Source organism: Loxodonta africana, chromosome 18 (genome assembly GCF_030014295.1).
Source record: "Loxodonta africana isolate mLoxAfr1 chromosome 18, mLoxAfr1.hap2, whole genome shotgun sequence".
In the NCBI taxonomy this organism is placed as follows: domain Eukaryota; kingdom Metazoa; phylum Chordata; class Mammalia; order Proboscidea; family Elephantidae; genus Loxodonta; species Loxodonta africana.
This window is the reverse complement of record NC_087359.1, coordinates 71,330,084-71,346,766: the sequence shown is the minus strand read 5'-3', so window position 1 is coordinate 71,346,766 and position 16,683 is coordinate 71,330,084. Positions and strand designations below refer to the sequence as shown.

At 43.5% G+C, this 16,683-nt stretch overlaps 1 long non-coding RNA gene across 1 annotated transcript in view; it reads left to right on the top strand.

The window, feature by feature from the left end:
• The window catches only part of LOC104846517 (uncharacterized), an 83,305-nt gene that overhangs the window by 51,793 nt on the left and 14,829 nt on the right, over nucleotides 1–16,683 (top strand). The window contains exon 2 of the long non-coding RNA XR_775924.3: nucleotides 12,142–12,251. This is a non-coding gene — a long non-coding RNA (uncharacterized LOC104846517). The remainder of the gene's footprint in view (nucleotides 1–12,141; nucleotides 12,252–16,683) is intronic.

The following is a 16,683-nucleotide window of genomic DNA, read 5'->3' as shown; positions in this document are numbered from 1 at the left end:
AGATTCAAACTGCCAACCTTTTGGTTAGCAGCCGTAACTCTTAACCACTGTGCCACCAGGGTTTCCACACCTACACCAGTTTTCTTTATTTCACATCATAGGAGAGAGGCGGCTAAGAGATTGGCAGGCCACTAGGTATGTGGTTGCTCCCTGAGCTGTCTGCCAGGCTCACTGGTGAGGTCGCTGCTGCTGATCCGAAGATTCTAGGGGCATAGCACCCCAGTTTGCAGGGGTCTTACTGGCCGGAAGCCTGCCCCAAGTGGGCCTCATGGCTTGCAGCAAACCTGTGTTCAAACCCTGACTTTCCGGCTGTGTGATAATAGCACTTAGTCTTGAACCTCTCTGGGCCTGTTTTCACATCTGTAAAATAGGGATAATAATATCTACTTCACGAGGTTGCCGTGAGAATTAAATGAGATGCTACGTGTAAAGTGCTTGGCACGCAGTTAAATGCTCAATGAAAGGCAGCGATTATTTCTTTGAGCTCTCGAGACACTGTTTCACCTTTCGATGGCTCCCTTTTGCCACGTGGAATGCCACGAAGTACACTGAGATTTGACCTGGTCTATGGCCATCACATGGCCATCATAAACCAAGAACCAAACCAGTTACCATTGAGTGGACTCTGACTCGTGGCGACCCCTTGTGTGTCAGAGTAGAACTGTGCTCCATAGGATTTTCAATGGCTGGTTTTTTTCAGAAGTAGATCACCAAGCCTTTCTTCCAAGGCACCTCTGGGTAGAATCAAACCACCAACCTTTTGGCTAGCCGCTGAACACGTTAACTATTTGCACCACCCAGGGATCCAGTGACCATCAGCGAGCCTAAATACTGGCATTCAGGTGTCTTAATCTGTGGGTTTTTGTGTAAGGTAAACACGGGAGATATAAGAACACCTGAAATTTGACTCAATAATGTGTAATTTGATTGATACTACTAAATTGCTTTCCAGGAAGGTAAAATCAATTTATGCTTGCAGCTACGATGTAGGAGAATGCCTGCTTCCCTACCCTCTGCCAGCAACGGGCAGAGCAACATTTTTTAAGTCATCGATAGTTTAATAAATTATCTCATTGTTGTTCCTTTTTTTAAAAAAATAATATTTGATCATATTTTTTGTGAAAGGTTACATAGCAAATTAGGTTCCCATTTAACAATTTCTACAAAATTTGTTCAGTGACATTGTTAACATTTTTCACAGTGTGTCAACTTTCTCATTATTTTCATTCAGGTTGGTCCGTTTCCAGTAATCTAGTTTCTCTGCCCCTTTGTCCTCTCGTCTTTGCTTTAGAGTAAATGTTGACTGTTTGGTCTCATGTAGATAATTCTTTAAAGGAGCACAGTACTCATGGGTGATATTGTTTATTTTAGGAGCCGATCTGTTATTTAGCTAAAAGGTGGCTTCATGAAATAGTTTCAGTTCGAGGTTTAAAGAGTATTTCAGGGCAATAGTCTCAGAGAATCCTCCAGTCTCAACTGGTTCAGTAAGTCTGGACTCCTTCAGAATTTGAGTTCTGGTGCACATTTTGATCCCCTTCTGTCTTTGGTTCTGTCAGGATCCATCTACTATGTCCCTGATGAGAACAGTAAGTAGTAGCCAGTAGTAGTAGACGAACATCATTTAGTTCTTCTGGTCTCGGGGCAGACGAGGCTGTGGTTCGTGTCTACTATTAGTCCAGTGGACTAGTTCCTTCTCTGAGGCTTTGGTTTCCTTCTTTCTCTTTTACTCCAGATGCGAACAGACCAATAGTTGTATCTCAGATGGCCGCTCACAAGCTTTTAAGACCACAGATGACACTTACCAAACTAGGATATAGAAGATAAACTTAATGTACTATATTATGCCAATTGACCAGGTTGTCCCATGAGATTGCGGTCTTAAACCCTCATTGTTGAATTTGTGATTGGTGAAGTTGAAGTTTTTTGTGTGTGTGTTTATTGGACATTTTGCATTTATTCTTTTGTCATTTGCTTATTCATGTTCTTTATTTTTCCAAGGCATCTTTTCATTTTTAGCAATTTATAATATTTTATTGTATTTTTGGTGAAAGCTTACACAGCAAATTAATACAATTTACAATTGTGTTAATTTATAATCTGTATATCAAAGATACAAATTCCTTTTCTGTTACATCTGAAGTAATTTTTTTCTGGCTTTATCTTTTATTTTACTGTATTTCAGGTATTCAGAAGTTTTACATTTTTAGGTATCTGAAGCCGTCTTTTCTTTATGATTCCTGCTTTTGAGATCACACTAAAGAGGACTTTCTTCATCTCAAGAGTATATAAATACCTACTTATATTCTAGTAGTTTTATTATTTTTTTCCTTACATTTCAAGTGCTCAGTAACCACATATGGCTAGTGGCTACCATATTGAACAGCGTGGGCAAAGAATATGTCCATCGCTGCAGTGCTGACATAGAGTTTATTTTGTGAATGATGGGGGTGGGTAGGGAATCCAGCTTTTTTCTTTTTTTTTCAAAATAGTGTAGGTATTTGTTCTAACGTCATCTTTGGAGTAACCCATCATTTTTGTCCTGAGTTGAGAATGCCACATTTATAATATTCATACATCTAATAATACATGCTTGGATTCGTTTCTGTCATTTCTGTTTTAATCCTTTATCTGTCTTTCTAATCCTCACCAGGCCACACAATCTCAGCCATCATGATCTTATAACATATTGTAATATTTAGTACAGTAATGTGTTTTCTTTCCTTACTTTTCTTAAAAACAAAAACTTGGCATTTCTCACATTTATTTTTCCAGACAAATTTTAGAATCACTTTGTAGTTTAGAGTTGGAATTATATCCATACATTAACGCAGCTCATGAAGGGCCTTTATCTGGCCCCTGTTTGCTCAGCTTCCTCCACTTCCCATCAAACTCTACATTCCAACCGGACTTAACCACTTGCCCTGCCAAAGGACACCCACACTGTCCCTTTGTCATGGTGCACGTGCTCCTCTGTCTGGCTCTGGTGCTCTGGCTGAGCTTCTTGTCATGTAGATGAAGGGTGAGAGGAGCCCTTTCTGATGCCCCTGGGCAGATGCAGGAGCTTCTTCCCCTGTATTGTGCACATTCCCAAATCGAAACAATTCTTTTATTGTGTTAAATTTATTTACAAGCCTGTCTCCTCAGTACGATAACCAATTTGAGGACAGAAACTATGTCTTTTCAACTCTGTATTCCCATAACTTACCATTATACTTTGGCTCAAGGTTAGAAAAAAAAAAAAAACCCTGTTGCCATCAAGTTGATTCTGACTCATGGCAACCTCATTTATTACAGAGTAGAACTGAGCTCCATAGGGTTTTCTTTGCATGTGGTCTTTACAGAAGCAGGCCATTAGGCCTTTCTTTCGTAGCACCGCTGGGTGAGTTTGAGCCACCAAGCTTTAGGTCAGAAGACAAGCACAAACCTTTTGGCTCAAGATAGTCATGCAATAAAAACATACTGAATCTGAAAGCACGGGCTCTAACTGGGGTATGCTGGAAATGTTGGCTGTGGCATGCCATGGAAGGCCTTGAGTATAGACAAGGATAGGCTTCGAGCTGGCTAAGGCTAGTACAGAGCTATGCTGTGCAAATTCAATCTGGCAGCGATGCAATTGGAGTGTGGAAGTGATGGCAAGCCAGGAGATCAATTAAAATGCCATTACAAGAGTTCATGGCAGACAGAATAAAGACCTGAATAGGGTGGTGACTGGAGCTTGGAAAGGAGGGATACTGCTGAGGGATAATGCAGGGTTAGAACTGTCAGAGATTAAGGGAAGACAGAGCTGAAAATGTGACCAGGAGCCCAACCAGAATGTTCCGTGATTTATTCTCACTTACTACTGTGTTTTGTACAATTCACAAACATTGTAATGAGATTTTACTATGAAATCTATATGAGTTTTTAAAATGTGACCAATAATTGTCCTAGAGCTAGCTGTGTTACCCTGGTCAACCAACTTCGCCTATTTGCAACCATTTCCTCATCTGTAAAATTGGCACTGTAACAGTACCTTCTTTAAAGGGATCTTGTGAGGATTAAATGAATTAATACTTGTGACGTGCTTAGAGTACATTGTAAATGCTCGGAAAGTCTTCACTATTTTAAAAAGTATTATTCATAAGTTTTTATTCAAAGAAGCAGTCATTTGTTCTACCCCTAAGGTAGCTCCCTACATGTGACAAAAAGCAACCAACCATCCAGTGACTCATGGCGCCCTACGTGTGGCAACTTGTAGAAGGCTTTTTGTATTTATATATAGCATGCAATTGGGAAAGAAATTGTCCTTCTCTTGTCAAATTTTTTCAAGGATATTGTTACCTTACTCTGTTCAGCAGTGTAAACTGTAAGAACTGGGCTCCTCGTCTCCTTTGAGAGAAGATGTGGGTGCAGCTAAGCAAAGTTGGGACTCTTGGGTGGTGTCGAGTGTGATTAGGGGAGGAAGGGCCATACAGATAGTGAGAGGAGGCCATCCCAAGTGAGACCCACCTGTATCCCAGAAGCAGGACAGGATGCTGTTTTCCCACTTGGTTCTGGGGTGCTTTCGTTGGAGAGTTAGTTGGAGAGAGAGGAGTTGGAGGTTGAAACTTTCTTATTCTTCCTGCTTCCAGACAGGGATGCAGATGGAGCTATTAGCCCATATTAGCCAGAAACTGCCACTGCTAGCAGATTCTAAAATCACGGGTCTTCAGGTCAAGGGTATCTCATCCTGGACATTCCTTTGTTGGCTTCTCAGAGTCTGTGGGCCCCAATGCAGCTAAGGACTGTGTTGGCTTCTTTTCACCCATTTTTAATATTAATAGTGCCATTTTACTCATAAAGAAAATGAGATGGGCCAATGTGTTTATTATACCTCGTATCATCTTACAAGAAAAAAGTGAAATATTTCACAGTGTCTGTTATAGATGCTCATATCTCTTGATGTGACACATCTCATGGCATGTTGCTCATGTTGAAAGTAAGACACATCACAGTGTTTATTTTGGATCCTGTCCTTCTATCCAGAAAAAAAGGGGAGCTGCTATTGTCTTTATCAAAGCTCTTGTTGGTCCTCCTTGTGAATGGAGGCAAAGGCAATTTGTCCAATGCCAAGTCTGTTGGGCTGTTCTGGAACTCCTTCCCTCCATCCATTCTGTCCTTGCCTTCACACTTGCCTGTCTCAGTCCTCCAGGACAGGACTCTGATGCTTTCAGGTCTTTGGATAGCATCGCCATGTTCATGAGGGGTCACACGAACAGTTAATGCCTTTGTGTGGGAACAAGGTCTCCACTGTGCCTCTCTGGGTGAAAATAAAATCCCTGAGACATGGAGTTTACTTCCAGAAAGGGCTCCCGTGCTAAATCAGCCAACAGACTCCAGAGCTAATCGGAACCAGATGTGAGTTCTTTCGTTTAAATATATGGCAGGTCACAGATTTACTTTTTGAAAGCACCTATAATAACAATTAAAGTCATAAAATGTGTTTTCCCTAGATATTTCTTCCTGGTCTACCCAGCAATATAGTCTGATAAGTTGAGGCCAACCTGTGCCAACATCAACATACTTGCTTTGTTAGAATTCTGCAAAATGTTTCTGTCTGTGGAGGTGTGCTCTGGTCAGGCCAGGGACAGCTGCCAACATGCAAACAGTTTCCTAAAATATCTCGTGCACGCAGGAATGATAAGCAGACTTCATGGATTTGTGGCTGAGAGGTGGAGAGGGAAGAGCCTGGGGGAGAGGAATAGAATCAGTGGCATTAAGCATAATTCATCTAATTTGGCAGATACTTCCTGCGTTTGAAAAATGGATCCTACAAGGAGTTCAGCAACTGCTGACAGCTTTCTCTGCACCAATATTGCTGTCAAAATTCAAACGCCAGGCTGATATTCACCTCTGGGAAGAACTATTAGCAAATTCACAGGTCGTCCTTTCATTGAAAGTCTCTTACCAAGGCAAATTATTTTTTGGAGACTGCTATGCTATGGGTAGAATTGTGTCCCCCCAAAATATGTGTTGTAAATCCTAAGCCTTGTACCTGTGGTTTTAATCCCATTTGGGAATGGGTTTTTTTGTTATGTTAACGGGGCACTATTGGTGTAGGGTGTGTTTTAAGTCAATCTCTTTTGAGATACAAAAGAGCAGAGATCAGGGAAGATAGATTCAGACCACATGAAGATCACCAAGGAGCCAGGAACAGAAACTGAAAAGAGACAAGGACCTTCCCCCAGAACAGACAGAGAGAAAGCATTCCCCATGAACCAGTGCTCTGAATTCGTACTTCTAGTCTCCTAAACCCCCAAATTTCTGTTTGTTAAAGCCACCCACTTGTGGTATCTGTGTGATCCCAGCACCAGCTAAGTCAGAGACATTGTCAAGATTCACTAGGAGCAGATCCTCTGTCCTTGGAGAGCCTCCTCAGCCAGGATCTGCCAATTGCCTGTCCTCCCTTGGGCCCCAACACCATGGACATTGGTCTGGTTTCCACGCTATCTGCTGGCCAGCAGAATGCTCACCCCTCGGCTTTGAGGCTTGTTTCTTTACTTGCTGGTACCTATTTCCATTCCATTAAATCCCACATTTCCCAATGCTAGACTCTGTGATATGTTGTTACCACATCCACGTTGGGAGCTCCGGTTCACACTAATTTTGCCATCCAGTTTCCATTCTCCTGCTTTTGGTAAGAGCCACCGATTTCCATCAGGGGAAATATCCCTCCCCCCTCTCACTCCTGTCCTCACCAGGGTTGCTAACACGCCCACCGCCACCACGGTGTACACCCCTGGATCCCTCGGGTGGTGTGTGCCCTCACCCGGCCAAAGGGCCGGTGATTAACTCAGAGAAGGCACATTGAGCAGTAAGGTTCTCAACTTCAAATCCTTCTTTTTTAAAACCTCGTTAAATTTTTTAAAAAGTACACTCACATGGTTCAAAAAAGTATAAAAAGTTTAATAGTAATAAAATGGGAAATCGAATTCCTCAAAAAGTTAAACATAGGATTATCATGAAAACCAGTTGGTTCTGACTCGTGGCGGCCCCATGTGTGTCAGAGTAGAGCTGTGCTCTGCGGGGTTTTCGATGGCTGGTTTTTTGGAAGTAAATCGCCAGGCCTTTCTTCTAAGGTGGCTCTGGGTGACCTGAACCTCCAACCTCTCGGTTAGCAGCTGAATGTGTTAGCCATTTGCACCACCCAGGGTCTCCTGAATTATCATAAATATAGCATATGACCCAGAAATTCCGCTTCTAGATATATACCCCAAAAATTTGAAAAGACTCAGATATGGTACACCAGTGTTCATTGCGGCATTATTCACAATAGCAAAAAGGTGAAAACAACCCTTTTGTCCATCAACAGATGAATGGATAAACAAAATGTGCTACAACCATACAATGGGATGTTATTCAGCCGTAAAGAGAAGTGAAGTCTTAATATATGCTACAACATAGATAAGCCTTGAAAACATTATACTGACTGAAATGTGCTAGACACAAAAGGGCAAATATTGTATGATCCCACCGACACATGAATTGTCTAGGATAGGCAAATGCATAGAGACAGAAGTTGATTAATGGTTACCAGAGGCTGGGAGGACGGCAGGGCTTTGAACTGGTTTGTTCTGGTTTGAAACCCCACCCCTAGTGATTTGCATTTCCACTCCAGATATACTGAATCAGAATCTACATTTTAACTAGATCCCCAGGAGATTCTTATGTATAACAAATTTTGAGAACCACAGCTCTACTATTGGGTCTCAGAATTGGTCCCTAACCAGCAGCATAAGCAACACCTGGGACCTCGTTAGACATGCAAATTCTCAGCAGAGGTTCAAACCAGAGCAAACCGGTTTGAAGCCCCCGTTCAAACCACCAACCTCTGGGTTAGCAGTCAAGGGCTTAACCACTGTACCACCAGGGTTCAACCACTGTACCACCAGGGTTCCTTCTTCTCACGGCTTATGAAGTTAGAAGACTGAATTCAGGGCACTGGCTCAAGGGGAAGGCTCTCCGTTGTCTCTGGGGGAAGATCTCTTTCAGATTCTATGTCGTTGTTGTCAGGTACCATCGAGTTGGTTCTGACTCATAGTGACCCTATGCACAACAGAATGAAACACTGCCCGGACCTGCGCCATCCTCACAATGGTTGTTATGTCTGAGCCCATCTGCAGCCACTGTGTCAATCCATCTCCTTGAAGGTCTTCCTCTTTACACTGACCAGCTCCGGGAACTGGTCCCTCCTGATAACATGTCCAAAGTGATGAAACAAAGTCTCGCCATCCTTGCTTCTAAGGAGCATTCGGGCTGTACTTCTTCAAGTTTCTGCTGCCCCGTCCTTCCTCTGCTCATTTGCGATCTCCAGGTGGTATGTATCTTCCCCTCCGTTTGTGCTTGCTTCTCTCTGTGCCTAATCTGCTTTTTCTATATCTCAAAAGTAATTCGGTCTAAAACACACCCTACACTGATGTGGCCTCATTAACATAACAAGAAAAATTCTGTTCCCAGATGGAATCACATCCACAGGTATAGAGGTTAGGACTCCAAGACATATTGGGAGGATGAAATTCAATCTATGACAAGGTGCTCCTCCCCACGCACCTGTCCTCAAGCCAAGTGACAAAGGCCTTCAGGAAAAATGCTTGGAGAGCCTGGCCTGTGTCTCCTGATGTGGGGTGGCTTCACGCTAGAGCCTACCATGCTGGGAGAATAAAGGTAAAGCTGGCTGGAGCAGCTGGAGCAGCTGAATGGCAACAGGCTGCTCTTGCATTATGTGACAGGACCCAGATGGGTGAGATTTTCTATGGTCCCCAAGCACCCACAGAACTTGGCTGGGCTGAAGTTAGCTTGAAAAGGATTCCATGATTAATCTCTGTTAGGGGTCTGGAGCTGTGTCATGGGTGCAGAGATATTTATTATGTTTATGGCCTCTTGGCGGATTGATCCCTTAATCATTATATAATGTCCTTCCTTGTCTCTTATGATGGAATTTGATTTAAAGTTTATTTTATCAGAGATTAATATTGCCATTCCTGTTCTTTTTGGCTTACTGATTGCTTAATATTTTTTTTTCCATTCTCTGATTTTTAACCTCTTTATGTCTAAGGTGTGTCTCTAGTAGGCAACATATTGATGGGTCCTGTTTTTTAGTCCATTCTGCCACTGTCTGTCTCTTGACTGGTACATTTAGCCTGTTGACATTCAGTGTAATTATCAATAGATATGAATTACTGCTGTCATTTTGTTACGCTTTTTTTTTTTTGTGTGTGTGGTATTGACAGTTCTTTTCCTCCACTTAATTTTCTGTGCTGACTTCTTTTTGTTCATGGATTGTCTTTTCATTTCCTTTGTTTTTGTTGATTTTGTGTTTACTGAGCCTTTTTTATTTTCTTCTTTATTTTGGTGGGTAGGTTTGTTAATTTTCTTTGTGGTTACTGTGAGGTTTACCTTTATCATCCTATGTTCAAAACAGTCTGTTATTTTGGGATATTGCCTTGACTTGCTCACCATATGGAAGTTCTGTAACTACACTATTCGTTCCCTCTTTTTGTTTTGAAGTTGTCATCGATTTCAGATTGACATCTCTGGTTCCCTGTTTTGGGTTCTGTAGCTTTATTTTACTTTTGAGATTTTTCTCTCCGGGTTGGCATCTTGGTAATGTCATCGTGTGGCTTACTCAGGTTGTTGTCTGATGTCATTGGTACTCTATTAATATTTCTTGTAAGGATGGTCTGGTTTACAAACTTCCTTAATTTCTGTGTATCTGGGAATGTCCTGATTTCACCATCATATATGAGAGACAATTTTGCTGGATATATGATTCCTGGTTGGCAGGTCTTTTCTTTCAGGGTTTTATATATGCCAACCCATTGCCTTCTTGCCTACATGGTTTCTGCCAACAAAATCAGAACTTAGTCTTTTTGGAGTTCCTTTGTAGATGATGTTTTGTTTTTCCCGAGCTGCTCTCAGAATTCTTTATCTTTGGACTTGGAAAGTTTGATTATGATATGGCTTGGTGACTTTCTTTTTGGGTCTATCTTGTATGGGGTTCACTGAGCTTCTTGGATGGAAATCCTCTCAACTTTCATGATATTGGAGAAGCTTTCTTCCAGCAATTTTTTAAAACTTTTCTCAGTGCTTTTTTTTTTTAAACCTCTTTATCTCTTTATGTCAGCAAAAAAGAAGAAGACCCTCAATGAGATAGATCGACATGGTGGCTGTAACAATGGGCCCAAGCATAGCAACGATTGTGAGGATGGTGCAGGACTGGCCAGTGTTTTGTTCTGTTGTACATAGGGTCAGAATGAGTCAAAACCAACTCAACGGCACCTAACAACAACGACAACCTCTTCTAGGGTTCCCACCATGTATAAATTATTCCTCTTCATATTTCCCCACGTAACTCTTAGGATTTCTTCTTCTTCTTCTTCTTTATTCTTTTTTCTGATTGTTCCTCAAACAAATTGGTATCAAGGGATTTGTCCTCTATTTCACGAACTCTTTCTTCCATTGTTTCAGTTCTATTTCTATTTCCTTCCATTGAGTTGGAAACCCTAATAGTGTAGTGGTTAAGAGCTGGGGCTGCTAACCAAAAGTCCAACAGTTTGAATCCACCAGATGCTACTTGGAAACTTCGTGGGGCTGTTCTACTCTGTCCTATAGGGTTGCTATGAGTCAGAATCAACTCAGGAGCAACGGGTTCCATTGAGTTATCTGTTTCTGATTTTTTATTTTTAATCTTCTGGATTTCTAGTTGCTGTTTGTGTATGATTTCTAGCTATTTAATTTGTCATTTTGTTCTTGTATTGCTTTCCTGAATTTCTCTAGGGCTTTGTCTGTGTTTTCACTGATCTCTTTGAGGACCCTGTATATAAGCCTTTTGAATTCCTTATCAGGAAATTCCATTACCATCTCTTCCTCAGGAAGATTTTCTGCCTCTTTATTTTGGCCATTTGCTCTGAAGCATTAAGGTGTTATTTTATTTATTTATGGTTTTGTTTTCTTTTGATTTATCAGTGCAGGCAGGTCAGGTGAGCTTCGGTGGCACAGGGACATTCACTTTCTGTCCTCAGTTGGACGGGCAACAGCTGGCAGGGCCAGTCTTCATACGGCTCACTGTACATGTGAGACAGTTGAGGGTGTGTTGGGCAGGTACTATCGAGTGGTATAGAAATGTTCACAGTTGTCTGCTGGGTGTGTGGGTGATGCACAAGGAGTGGGGTGGCCATCCCCTTTGTCAGGGGAAGGGTGGGATAGCTGGCCAAGGGGCATGCAGGTGCTCTCTCCAGGAGGGGAGGGGTGGGGCAAGCAACTAGGGATTGCACAGATGCTCTCTCTGGCGCTGGAGGAGTGGTCAGCTGGGGGGACATGCAGGTGCTTTCTCTGGCTGGGAATGGGAGAGACAGGTGGCCAGAAGTGTGCAGACATTCTCTCCAGCAGGAAAGAGGTGGGCCAGTTGACCAGTGGTCATGCAGATGCTCTCACCAGCAGGGGAGGGGCAAAGGGGTGGCTAGGGAGGGGGTAAGAGAGAAGAAAAAGAGGGAAAAAATAATACAATTTTTTAAAAGAGGGGATTTATCTATTGCTCTGTGCTCACCACCTGCCCTACTATTCAGGTACCGCCACTGAAGAGTCTCCCTGTCTCTAGATTCTGACTCCCTCCCTGCTCTGTGTATGCCAGGATCCCTGAAGCTCTCATCCTCCTTCCTGTACTTTCTCCCTCCTTAGCTCCTGTTCATGTCCTGCTCACCTTGCTTCACTCTGGGTATGTCAACACAGTTTCTCTGTCTCCTGTGGGGAGGTGCATGATGTTGTCTTCCTGTGCTTCTCACCCACGGTTGCTGCTGGCTTTGTCTCAAAATGGCCCCGCTGTGCTGGGCCATCTGGCAGGGCACCTCCACTCTGTAACTCTCCCCGTTCGCTGCTGTCATTCAGTTTCTTTTTTCCAGTTGGTGTTTGATCTAATTCTGTATCCTTTCATTTGATGCTCAGGGTTCCAGGGTTGTCATCTATATCTGTTTCACTTTGTTTCTCAGGTCTTTGCTGTAGAGGGACAGTGTGGTGCATCTGACTAGGGCACCATCTTGAATCCCCCAAGATGAATCTAAAAATAATTATGCTGAGTGAAAGAAGCCAGAATACATACTGTCTGATTCCATTTATATAAAATTCTAGAAAATGCAAATGGATCCATAGTCGCAGAAAGCAGCTCGATGTTGCCTGGAGATGGGGCAGGAACAGGACAGAGGAATTACAAAGGGCTGCGAAGTAACTTTTGGGGGCAGGTAAGTTATTATCTTGATTATAGTTTCACAGGCATATACAAAAGTCAAAACTTATCAAATACCAAAAAACCACACCCGCTGCCGTCGAGTCGATCCGACCCAACAGGGCAGAGTAGAACTGCCCCATAGAGTTTCCAAGGAGCGCCTGGTGGATTCGAACTGCTGACCTTTTGGTTAGCAGCTGTAGCACTTAACCACTATGCCACCAGAGTACATTTTAAATATGTACAGTTTATTGTATGTCAATTATATCTTTTTTAAAAAAGTTACCATCAAGTCAATTCCAACTCATAGGGACCCCATGTGTGCCATAGCAGAACTGTACTCCATAGGGTTTTCAAGGCTAAGACCCTTCAGAAGTAGATCGCCAGGCCTTTCTTCCAAGAGGCCTCTGGGTGGGTTCTAAGTGTCAGCTTTTCAGTTAATAATTGAGAGCTTAGCTGTTTGTACCACCTAGGAACTCCTCATATCTAAATAAAGCTGTTAAGAAAAAGAAACCCATGTAAGAGGACTTTCTTCCAGGAACCAGTTTACCCCAGCAGAAAGAGGTTGAAAGTAGAAACCGAAGAGGAGGGGAGGGCTAGGTCATAGTGGTTAGCCAGATACTACACTGCCTGAGCCAGAAAATCATCCCCTATGGGACACTCTCTGAGGAAACCCTACAAGAGGCCCTCGTCACAAAAACTATTTGACCACCTGACACACTGAGAGGGTACTAACACCAAGTAAAACTTTTTCTGACTCCTATGCCCTCATCCCATCCCCAATCCCAATTCTGCAGGTGCCTGAGGCATTCAGGTGAGTGGGGGAGGTGTGGAAGAGTACTACAGGGAAATAAGGAGGAAGCCAACCATGACCCCCCTTCCCTATTGCAAATTTCCAAACCTGGGCAGGAGAGAAGCTTTCAGATAGTTGAGGTATTAGAGCTTTGATAGTAGATTTGATTTCAGTTTTTAAATCTCTAATGATGGAAAAAAAAAAAAAATCATTTGTTAATTCCTGAAAGACTATCATGTGAAGAAGAAAAAAAAAGATCGTTTCCTGCTTTGCATACCAATGAGTCTGGCTCATTCAATAACCAGTTATATTTGACTATATAACTCCACCCCCTTCCCTCACCAACCTTGGAATGTGACCTTTTTTTGCAGTAGTAACGGCCTCAGAACTTGTCTAGATTCCTTAGCAATGAGAACCAAGATCAGCCCAAAGCCGGTTCCTGTGAGGTGATCAGGCATCCCTCCATACTCCAACTTCTTTACCATTTCTGACACCAGCTGTCCCGTCAAATCACTCTCTACTTCTCTGTTGGGTTTGATAATTCAGTGCAGTGGCCACACAGAACTCACAGACCATACTTATAGTTAAATGGTTTATTAAGGAAGTTAGAGGCTACAGCTCGGGATCAGGATCAGGAAGAATGTAGACAAAGTCTGGAAGGCTCCCTCAAAGTGAAGAGCACAGCTCTTCCTTCTTCAGTGCAGGATAGCTCTCATAGCTCCTTTTGGTCCTTTTGGCTGTGCAAGCAAACAGGCCCTTTTCTATGTTGTGCACACCTTCTCTCAGCCATGCAGGCCTTGTCTCAGTGCCCTCAGGACAGACCCCTTGGCCTTGCACACCTCCTCGCAACCAGGCAGACTCTCTGCCTTCAGCCTTCCTGCCGTTGGGCATTCCACGGCTAACTGATCCGGCTCATAGCCAGCATAGCAGCTTTATTCAGCTCTCTCTTAGCTATGTTCCTAGCAGCAGGTTTCTGCCATCATCACCAGCTCTGCTACAGGGCCCCTTCTGGGCCTTTTGGCTCTGGCTCTGCCTCAGAGCCTCTTCCAAGCCTCTCACAATCTTCAGTGTTAGTGTCCTTGACTCGTGTTACAGCTCTTTGTGGAGGCTCCTCACTTCTTCTTCTCTCTTCTTGCCTCTCTTGCCTTTTCTCCTTTTCTTGTTTTCTCATTCTGAAACCTCTGCGGAGTTGCTGCATATATAAGCAAACTCCTTGGCACTTTCAAGGCATGACCCTTCCAACAGGGCCACAAACTGGCCAGTCCCCTTAGTAGACCATAGTCACTTCATTTGCATAGTCTGTAGTATGTCGGAAGGAGCCCTGTGTGGCACAAGTGTTTAAGCACTCAGCTGTCACCCTAAAGGTTGGCGGTTCGAACCCACTAGCCACGCCACAGGAGGAAGATGTGGCAGTCTGCTTCCGTAAAGATTACAGCCTTGGAAACCCTATGGGGCAGTTCTACTCTGTCCTATAGGGTCACTTTGAGTTGGAATCAACTTGAGGGCAACGGGTTATAGTATATTGACCTAACTCAGGGCAGGCTTCAGCCCAGGCCCAGACAAAAAGTATAAGCCATGAGTTGTTTACAGCTTACCCAGGAAGTGTCAATCAACCTGAACAAAAGTAACAAACCCTCTGAGGTAGAAACCTAGGGCAAAGGTGACTCCTCACAGCTTAGGGGAAAAATCTTCAAGCTGTTTTTCCAAAGAACCAATGCAAAAGGCCACATAAAGGAACTCATTTCACCACAGACCTTATTTCGAAATAGGGTCCTTGAAGGTATTATCAGTTAACGTGAGGCCATATATTGGAGTAAGATGGGTCCTAATCCAATCTGAGTGTTGTCCTTATAAAGATGAGAAGAGACACAGAGTAACCCACACAGGGAAGACAGCCATGTGAAGACAGATGCAGAGATTGGAGTGATCTATAAGCCACGGAATGCCGAGGACAGTAGCCATTGCCAGAAACTAGAAAAGAAATGTAATCAGACTGTTCCAGGCCTGCTTGTCATGGGCGTAGAAACACGAAACCGGTGAAAGTGAAAGAAGAAGCTTTATTTGGTTGGCCAAGCAAAGGAGCACACTGGGACTTAAGTCACCAAGATGGCTCCCAGAACAATAGCCCAAGGGGTTTATATGGGTGAAGTAAATTGGATCTGAGGTCTTCAGGAATGCATCGAAGTGGGGCCGGCTTGCTGATTGGTCTGGCCTGAAAAGGCGTTCCCAGGGCAATCCGGCCTTTCTGTGTTTGCTCAGTCTAAAAGAGAGGGGTGATCTCACAAACCAGATCTTAGGCTCAAACCCCTATTTCTGAAAGCCTTCCTCCAAATTTGGGCCACTAAAGTTTGGTTCCATCCGGTGGGATAAGGGTTCTGGGGTCACCCAGAGGAGAGGGTTAATGGTTCTGTGCATGTCAGGTGGGCCAGATTTGGTCTTAACTGGTTCTGTGGCCTGCAGACCCCAGCCTCTTGTTTTTCTTTTCTTGGCCAGAAACAGGAAGCATACCTAAATAAGGAGATAGCTTAAAGACAGGGAGTTAGTTCCTATATCACAGAAGATAGCAGGCACAGCCTTTTGCCTATTCAAGATGGCAGGCAGCCTGCCGGTCTCAGAAGCATGAAACAGATTCTCCCTCAGAGTCTTCAGAAGGAATCAACACAGCTGACACCCTGATTCAGACTTCTAGCCCCCAGAACTGTGAGGCAATAAATTTCTGTTCTCATAAACCACCCAGTATGTGGTACTTTGTAGCAACAACTCTAGGAAACTCATAATCAAAAAACCAAACCCACTGCCATGGGGTTGATTCCGACTCATAGTAACTCTATAGGACAGAGTAGAACTGCTCCATAGGGTTTCCAAGACTGTAAATCTTTACAGAAACAGACTGCCAGCCACGCTTTTCTCCCACAGAGCGGCTTGTGGGTTCAAACTGCTGACCTTTTGGTTAGCGGCTAGATGTTTTAGCCACTGTGCCACCAGGGCTCCTTAGGAAAATAATACCCATGAGAGCATTGCTAGCTGAAGGAGCTTTGAAAGGAAACAAAGACTCATTCCAGGGCAGTACTGTGGAGTGGTTAAGAGCGTGGACTCTGAAGGCAGACTGCCTGCATTTGAATCCTGGTTCTTCCAGTTCCTGGTTGTATGACCTTGGGCAAGTTGCACAATCTCTTGGTGCCTTGGTTCCCTCATTTGTGAAATGGGGGTGACAATAATCGTCATCTTTGGCTCAGGTGTTCTGCAAGGACAACAACTCCAAAAATTCGGTGGCTTACAACCACAAAGGTTTATTTGTTACTTACATTACATGTCCATTGGCGGCTGGGCTTGGCTCTTCCCACTGGGACCAGACTAAAGGGGAAGTCCTTATCTGGAGCATTGCTGGTGTTAGGAGAGCAGGAAAAGGGTGATTGATGGTGGATCCACACAAGGGCTCTTAAGATTTCTTCTTGAAAGTGACATGTGTCATCTGTTCACATTTCCTTGGCCAAAGCCAGTTACATGGCTACAACTAATATCAACAGGGCAGGGAGGTATAATTCTTCCACAGGGAAGGGCAGTGAATATTTGGGACAATAATGGAGTTTACCCCAGTACACACGTAGAATAGTGCCTGGTAAGGCCACGTAAGTGCTCTATCAGAGCTATTATT